Genomic DNA, 9321 nt, shown 5'->3' with positions numbered 1-9321 from the left:
GCAGGCAGGAATTTACCCAGTTTTGGAGTTTGCAGATGGAGATAGGAAATAGAGTGGAAACATGAGTTATGGTCCACATTTTTTCAAGGTATAGGCAAACTTATTTTCTGAGAATGAGAAAGGCCAAAGTTCATTGGAGGAATTAAAGTAAATGATGGAGTGTATTTGACAATAGTCATCAAGGGCATTGGAAAAGAATGCTGTCAAGCACAAATAAAGGAAAACAAATTTATATGGATCCCATTTGGCAGCATTGTGTGATTTTTCACTAAGACAGTTTAGCAGATAAAGCACAGAAGCAGAGACATGACTTGTAGGAACATGTTGTATCATCTTGTTCCACAGCAGTTGTCACTGCAATTTGTATAATAAGAAGTGCTTGATAAACTGTGATGAAATTTATTAATTACTTAAAACACTGAAGGATAAGAAATCTTGAAATATACTGTTGTACTATCCATCTCACAAGGGACAAATCAGATTATGATTCTAGAATAGAAAATTTTGCAGTCAAGGTTATTATAGTCTAGATTTTACAGAAAAAAATGAGAATATTAATTATAAGTAAGAGTTATATTAATAACTTATACTTTTATATAATATATACATGCATATATGTATGTATATTCCCATATATGTATCTATGTATGTATACATATGTATGTAGATATGTATACTCTCATATATATGTATGTATATATGTATACATATGTATGTATGTATGTATGTATACATATATATACCTCTATATACTCCCCCCCTCAAAAAAAATGACAAAAGAAATAAGTAGAAGTTTCCAACTTTCATGCATCCACTACCATCCCATTCTTTTCCCCAATAATCACTGAAAACATTTTGGCACTGGCTTCCAAACTTTTTTCTAAGCATATTCTCATTCTAATATTCCCTCTTTTTCTCTCTAATTAAAAAAAAACCCCTTCTTCTGATAGTAGACATTCTTGTTTTCTTCTCCAACATTCTTAATTTCTTCCTTCTTTGTCACCCCTATTTTGACCAGGTACCCATCTCATTCTCAGTTCTGGAAAAGGTGAGCTATTCCCAAGCCAATAAGTTCATGGCATTTTCCTAGTGACTCTTATTGGCACAAAGATGTGCATATGATTTCAACTGGATCAATCATATTAAAGGGAAAAGCTCCCATTTCATGCTTAAGAGAGGAGTATTCTTTTAACGTTAACAATTTCAATAAGAAATGATTATATTTTTTGCTATTAGATTAAGATATCCATGAATATTGAAGTCCTTGCATGACCTAAATACTTTTTCTTCCCTAAAGTTTCTCAATACGCATATAGACAAAACTTATTTCACAAAGTAATGGAAAGCATGTGGCTGTGGTCTGTTGCGATATGGATGAGATAAGAAGAGCTTCCTCAAATAAGAGATGACATTTGTGTCTTTCTGTAAATGTAACCCGGGCTGTCCTCATGTACGACTGTAGGATATTGCATTAATGGCTTGACTCTTCACTCCTTCCCCTATCCACCTATTTTGCCATGTGATTTGAGGTTTCTACCCAAGGGGAAATAGATTTCTTCACTCCCTGATTCTGGGTTTGGTCATATGACCTTCTTTGCCAATAAAATGAAGTGGAATTGACAGGTAGGCCAGCCTTGCATTTTTCTGCTTGCCGTCTTATGTCCCTGCTGTAAAAAGAGACAGCTGGGTTAGCCTGCTTGTCTCAGGAGAAAGATGGGAAACTTATGGAACAGAGGCATTCCCAACTGAACCCAGCCAACTTTCCTTAAGTTTCACATTCCTGAGTCATCCTAGCGGATAATGGTACCATAGAACCACCCAGCAGAGCCCAATCTAGATCATTCAACCCTCACACAATTTGTGAAAATAAATATTGCTTAAAGCCTCTGAGTTTTGGCGTGATTTGTTGTTGAGCATCAATGTAGCAACAGCTGATAGATACACTGCACATTTCAGAATTTTCATGGAAAGGATAGGGGAAGGAGTAAGAGAAAGAGGGAGACTTTTGGAGAGTTTTCTCTTCCTAGAAGCTTTTGACAAAATAACATAGACATTTGTCTTTATCAGCGTATGTAGCACTACCATGCTAGTTTTAGAATGCTGGTAATTTCTTTACTAAATTTTAAAAAGTCACAAGAAAAAGAAAAGATAAAAAATACTGGAAAAAGATAGTAATATTATGACAAGCAAAGTTCTGTTATCCTTAAAACTCGGAGTCTTATAAGTCAGGAAGCAAAAGATGAAGAGTCTAAGAAGGAAATGTATTTTTTTACATTAAAATAATTTTTTAATGGTTTTGTTAGTATTCCATAGTATGAATATACTACAGTTTTTTTAGATCTACAATTCTTCTTAGTTATGAGAAGTAATATATAGATATTTTATACATAGAATTTCTAGGTATATACATTACAATTTTTGTCATATATTTCCAAATTGTCCTCTTAAATGTACTAATTTACATTTCTATTAACAGTATATGAGAAAGCCTATTTTCCTATGCCCTTCTCAGCATTGAAATTTAGTGATCTTTATAATTTTCACAATTTAATGGGCAAAGCATTTATCTCATTCATTTTATCAGCATTGTTTATTCTGAATGAGATTGAGCACATTTTCCTACTTTTAAGGTTTGTTTTATTTCTTCTGTGAGCCTTCTGTTAATGTGCTGTGTTCATTTCCCTCTTGGACTCTTCATCTTTTGCTTGCTGGCTTGTAAGACTCTGGGGTCTTATAAGGATAACAGAAGTTTGCTTGTTGTAGTGTTGCTGTCTTTCTCCAGTTTATTTTTATCTTTCTTTTGGTCATGACTTTTTAAAATTAAGCAAAGAAATTACCAGCATTCTAAAGTTTATCTAGTCATACATATCACTCTTTTACTTTTATGGCTTTTTTATGTTTTATCTAGAAATGCTTTTTACATACAAAAAATATGAAATGAGTCATCCATGTCTTCTAGCATTAGTTTTTATTTTAAAATTTATTTATATATTTGAGTTATAAGGAATTTATTTTGAAATAATAAGTCAGTTACCTTTCTTCTTTGCTTGCAAATGGTTAGTGTGTTATTCCAATCTTATTTGCTAAATAATCCACTTTAACCCTATTGATTAGAAATGGATGAATTTTTTGTAATTACATAGATCTAGACTGACAGATTCTCTATTTTATGCCATTGATTGTTCTGTGAATTCCTGCTGAAACAAATTTTAAAACTACGTGTATGTTTAGTCGATTCACAATTCTTTTCTTCTCTGGAATTGTGCAGGCTATTCTCCAACATTTATTTCTCTGCATGATATTTAGAATAATAGTGTATGACAGAAGAGCATCTGGAAGCCTAAATGTCAGTTATTAAATATGATTATTCCTGAAGAGTGTGATTAGAAAGTGGCATCTTCAACTTGGTACATTACACGTCTATCTTTTTTGAATTTGGGGCGCAAGCAAATAGTAATTGTAAAGATTCAATAAGGATTTAAATAAATAAATAAACATGAAAATATTGTAAGCAGAGACCTTAATAAAGTATCTGCGTCTTGTAGTGTCTTGATTCCCTTGTGTTTTCCATATGTACAATAATTTTATCTGCCAATAATGATGATTTAATTTTCTCCTATTCAATATTTACGCTTTTTACTTTGTTTTCTTGTTTAATTATATTTCTTAGAATTTCTAGAACCATGTTAAATGAAGTGTCGATAGCATTTCTTTAGTTGAGAAAATAAAACTTTAAAAAAATTAAGCTTGGCCGGGCGCGGTGGCTCAAGCCTGTAATCCCAGCACTTTGGGAGGCCGAGATGGGCAGATCACGAGGTCAGGAGATCGAGACCATCCTGGCCAACACGGTGAAACCCTGTCTCTACTAAAAAACACAAAAAACTAGCCTGGGGAGGTGGCGGGCGCCTGTAGTCCCAGCTACTCTGGAGGCTGAGGCAGGAGAATGGCGTAAACCTGGGAGGCGGAGCTTGCAGTGAACAGAGATCTGGCCACTGCACTCCAGGCTGGGCGACAGAGCGAGACTCCGTCTCCAAAAAAAAAAAAAAAAAAAAATGAAGCTTTAATTGAAAATAAAGCTTTTAATTCTACACTGGCAACTTCACACTTAAATTCATGAAAGTTTATAATTATGTAACAAACAGGTTTATCAGTCTGATACTATAGCATTTACTGAAGCTCTAATTAAATTAATGATTTATTAGGCTCTAAAAGTAATATTTCAGTCTATCAGTGGATAAGCTTAAGAGTAAAATGTTTTCTGGTTATTCTGCATTTTTGTTTCATGACTAGTACAGTTCATACTTTGCAGAAACTAATTTGTCATAAAAAAGAGGGTCCTTTTCAGTCTCTATAAGTTCTCCACCTCTTCTTGATGAAAAATCTTCACTTAGGGTAAAGGGAAATTAGTTCTAATAATTCACCGTTGAGAGGCCCTCCAGATGAACTCAAGTGTTTCAGCACAATTCAGTATCTAAGCCTTATTTTTCAATCCTCAGGGGCTTTGTATGTTGTTTGCTTCACTGCTTTTACCCGAGTCTTGAGGAGCATGAATGTCTTCCTTGGACCCAATAGGTTTTATACATCACAATTTCTTTGTCTGAACAGCTGTTTCATTGCAAGCTACACACAAATGCCCACACAAATGCCACAAACCATTACAATTCAGAAATTAGGGTAGACTTTCATATGAATCTAAAATAAACTAAATAACTGAAAAAACAAAATTAAATATCTATATTTATTAGATAAATGAAGCTTTGGAAAATGTTCTTTTCACTTCACCCCAGCCTATTGTTTCCCCACTTCTGTGGTTACAGTGGTTAAGAGTACAGCTGCAAAGGCAACCGTGTATGGGGAATGCAACCGACTTCTCACACCCGGCTGCCCAGATGTGCTCCTCTCTCAGGGATGTGGTGCTTGCTTCTTTCTGAACAACCTGGCTTGGCATTCTTTTATCTTTAACAGTGATGAGGAAAGAAGTTGACTAATACAACATCATTTCCTAAATGTTTATTCATTCTTTGATTCATTCATTCAATGTTTATGAGGGAATGCCTACTAAATTTTAGGTACTGTGTTGAGCAAGACAGGTAAGCCCCAGTAAGTCATAGTTCTCTGTGCCAGAATGCTTACAAGCTCCCACAAGAGTCAGACAAACCATATAACTACGAATCAGTGTGGTAACAATATAAACAAGTGAGGTGCTATTAGGAATGCACCCATGAGTCATATCCTGGCCTGTAAGAGGATGTCTTCCCAGAAGAGGCAATGCCTGAGGCTAGTCTTGAGGGACTGGTATGAACTACCTAGACAGTGGGGGTAGCAAGTGCAAAGGCTGGCGATTGAGACCGCAGGCTGAGAGTGGTGGCAAAAAGTGAAGAAAAAAAGGCAGGCTGAACAATCCCTGTGCTCGACAAAAGTGTCCCACATCCTAATAATGAAAACATATAAATATGTTACTTCAATGGCCAAAGGGACTTTGTAAATGTGATTATGTTACAATCTCCAGATGGAGAGATTAGCCTTGATTATGCAGGTGGACCCAGTGTAATCACAAGGAATCTTATAAGAAGAAGGCAAGAGGGTCAATGTGAGAGAAGGCATTGTCATGATAGAAACAGGGAATGAAATAATTTACTTCAAAGATAGAGGAAGGGGCTGGGAGTTGTGGGATACGGAATACAGGTGGCCTCTGGTAGATGAGAAAAGCTGGAAAACGGATTCTCCCTGCAGTCTTCAGAAGTATCACAGCCCTGTTGACACTGGGGTTTTTGCCCCAGAGGACTCATTTTGAAATTCTGATGCCTGATCTGCAGGCAAATAAGTAAATTTGTGTGTTTTAAGCCACCAAGTTTGTGATAATTTATTTCAGTAGCCACAAGAAAGTAATACACTAGGTCATCAAGAGCCTTCCATGTTGTGTTAGTTCGTTCTGGCATTACTATAAAGAAATGCCTGGGACTGGATGATTTATAAAGAAAAGATGCTTAATTGGGTCACGGTTCTGTATGGTTTACAGGAAGCATGGTGCTAAGATCTGCTTGGCTTCTGAGGAGGCCTCAGGAAATTTACAATCATGGTGGAATGCAAAGGGGGAGCAGGCACGTCACATGGTGAAAGCAGGAGCAAGGATGGGTGGAGGTGCCACACACTTTAAAAACAACCGGATCTTGTGAGATCTCTCACTCTTGAGAGGAGAGCACCAAGGGGATGGTGCTCTCACAAGGCTCCACCTCCAATACTGGGGATTGCATTTTATCATGAGATTTGGATAGGGACAAGAATCCAAGCCATGCTGGAAAGTCACTAAAGGATTTTAGTTAGGGAGGTAGCTTGATCAGATTTCCTCTTTAGAAAGATACTCCCAGTGCGCATGGGGGATAAGTCATATGACAGCCAGACTAGGGCAGGGTCAGATGGACTTTTGTGATTAGGGGACACCACAACCACGTCAAAGATGAGTCTGAGGCTAAGACCAAGTGGATCCTTGTGCCATCTTTCTTTTCATCAGAATAGCTCTTCCTTCTCTTCCTCCCTTCCATCTACCAGTACTTACTAAATATTTGTTTTATTCCAAGATTAATAGAGGTAGTGGAACTTGCATGGAACTTGAATTTTAGAATCAGAGAAAGGCAATAAGAACAATCAGCAAAAATAAATTAATATTAATAATTAGTAATGAATTAGTGATTAATAAATGGTAGTTAATATTGAGGAAGGGGTTTTGAAAGAAATAAACAGGGAGGCATGATAGAGAATATCAGGAGGAGGGTCTTGTTTTCATCAGAAAGACCACTTCTGTGGAGGTTACATAGAAGCTAGGACCTGGAGAGTAAGAAGGAGCCAGCCACACAAAGATCCAGAGAAACCACATTTCAGACAGAGAGAGCAGCAAGAGCAAAGGCCTTGGGACAGGCAGGCTGGCTGATTCCCTATTATAAGATGTTCTGGAGGAAAAGGATAAAAGCCCTTCACTCAAGCTCTAGCTTGTCTAACTCTCAGCCAATCAGTAACAAGACACCCAGAAACCTATTAACTACAAGCTTCTATTTCAGGGGCCTAGGGATTTCCCTGGAGTCCCACAGGTTCTACTATCTATGTTATTCTTGGGATGAAACAGATATTTAGTAAGTAGTAAGTACTGGTAGATGGAAGGGTGGGAGAGAAGAAGGAAGAGCTTTTCTGACAAGGAGATAAAGGTGGCACAAAGACCAATTTGGTCTTAGCCTCAGGCTCACCTTGGATGTGGTTGTGGCATCCCCTAAGTGGGTATAGAGGTCACAAAAGTCCATCTATCCTGGCTCTAGTCTGGCTGTCATATGACCTATTCTCTGCCTTTGCCAGGGGGATCATTCTAAAGAGGACATTTGATCCAATTACTTCCCATGCTTGAAGAGGCAGAGAGGTCTAGAGGATGAAAGAAGCTTTCTTGACAACACGTGGAGACCCAGTTAATAGACGGTATGTGGATCATCCACATTCAAAGGAACATGATGGGCCCTGACACATTAGCAGTAGATACAGCACAGGGGATACCATCCACAGACAGGACAGAAGCCTAGAGCTCAGAGGAGTCCAAAGAAGTCACATGGCCCCAGATTCCTTCTCCCAGTACCATGTGCATTCATTTTCTAGGGTGGTGATAGCAAAGCACCATAGACTGAGTGGCTTAAAGAAGAGATTTATTGTCTCACAGTTCTGGAGCCTAGAAGTTTGAGATCAAAGTGCCAGCAGGGTTAGTTCCTTTTGAGAGCTGTGGGAGAGAATCTGTCCCATGCCTCTTTCTTAGCTACTATGATATTCTATCAATCTTTGATACTTACTGTCTTTTAAAGATATAACCCCCATCTCTGCCTTCATTTTTCACATGACGTTTTCCCCATGTGCATGTCTGTCTCTAAATTTTCCTTTTTTTTATGAGGACGCCAGTCATACTGGATTACGCTGCACCCTTATGACATTTTAAATTGATTACCTATTTAAAGAAACTATCTCCAAAGAAAGTCACATTCTGAACTATTGCATGTTAAGAATTCAACATATGAATTTTGGGGGGACACAACTCAATTCATACCACCATGTATCTAAAACTCCCAGGAGAATGGAAGAAGACATCTGAATTTGACTGAAGATTTAACAAGAGACTGAACTAAAAATGGCAAGACTGAGTTAGCTTGTGTGTCAACCAGGCTTTAATGTGGCCCCTGTGATGGCCAACTCCTGAGAATCTTGTCTTTGTATAATCCTCTCCTCTTGAGTATGGATGGGACCTCTGACTTGCTTCTAAACAAAAGAATATGACAACATGATGGAATGTCATGACGGTGGTCATATCACTTATATAAGACACTATCTTGCTAGTAAACTCACTCTCCCTTGCTGGCTTTGAAGAAGCAAGCTTTTGTTGAAAGAAAGTTTATGGGTCAGGCATGGTGGCTCACACCTGTAATCCCAGCACTTTGGGAGGCCAAGGTGGGTGGATCACCTGAGGTCAGGAGTTTGAGACTAGCTTGACCAACATGGCGAAACCCCATCTCTACTACAAAAAATACAAAAATTAGCCAGGCATGGTGGCATGTACCTGTCATTCCAGCTACTCAGGAGGCTGAGGCAGGAGAATCTCTTGAATCTGGGAGGCAGAGGTTGCAGGGAGCCAAGATCGTGCCACTGCACTCCAGCAGCCTGGGCAACAGAACAAGACTCTGTCAAAAAAAAAAAAAAAAAAAATGCTTATGAAGAGGGTCATATGACAAGAGGCTGTGGGTGAACTTTAGGAGCCGAGAGTGAGCTATCAGGAAGCTGCAGCGCTCAGTTTTATAAGCACAAGAAAATAAATTCTGCCATAACCTAAGTAACTTTGGAAATGGACCCATTGCCAATGGAGCCTCCCAAAGAGAAGCAAGCGAGGGCCAGCATTTTGATTGCAGCCTTGCTGAGGACTCAACTAAGCCATGCCCAGACTTCTGACCCACAGAGGTTGTGAGATAGGAAATGTGTGGTGTTTTAAGCTGTTAGAAAAAGAAAGAAGGAGGAAGAGGAAGAACAAGAACAAGAAAAGTAGGAGGGGGGAGGGGAAAGGGAAAGAGGAGGAAGAAGGGAGGAGGAAGAGGCCAAGAAGGGGGAGGACTCAAGAGAACAAAAGCTATTATCTTCCTTTCTTTCCAAGTTCCCCTCACCACAAGCCTATGATAGGGTGTGTGTGGCTTTAATTAGAATATAAGACTGCGTGGCCGGATGCGGTGGCTCATGTCTGTAATCCCAGCACTTTGGGAGGCCAAGGCAGTGGATCACGAGGTTAGGAGATAGAGACCATCCTGGCTA

Source organism: Theropithecus gelada, chromosome 6 (assembly GCF_003255815.1).
Source record: "Theropithecus gelada isolate Dixy chromosome 6, Tgel_1.0, whole genome shotgun sequence".
NCBI lineage: Eukaryota > Metazoa > Chordata > Mammalia > Primates > Cercopithecidae > Theropithecus > Theropithecus gelada.
Note: the sequence above shows the minus strand (reverse complement) of the source record.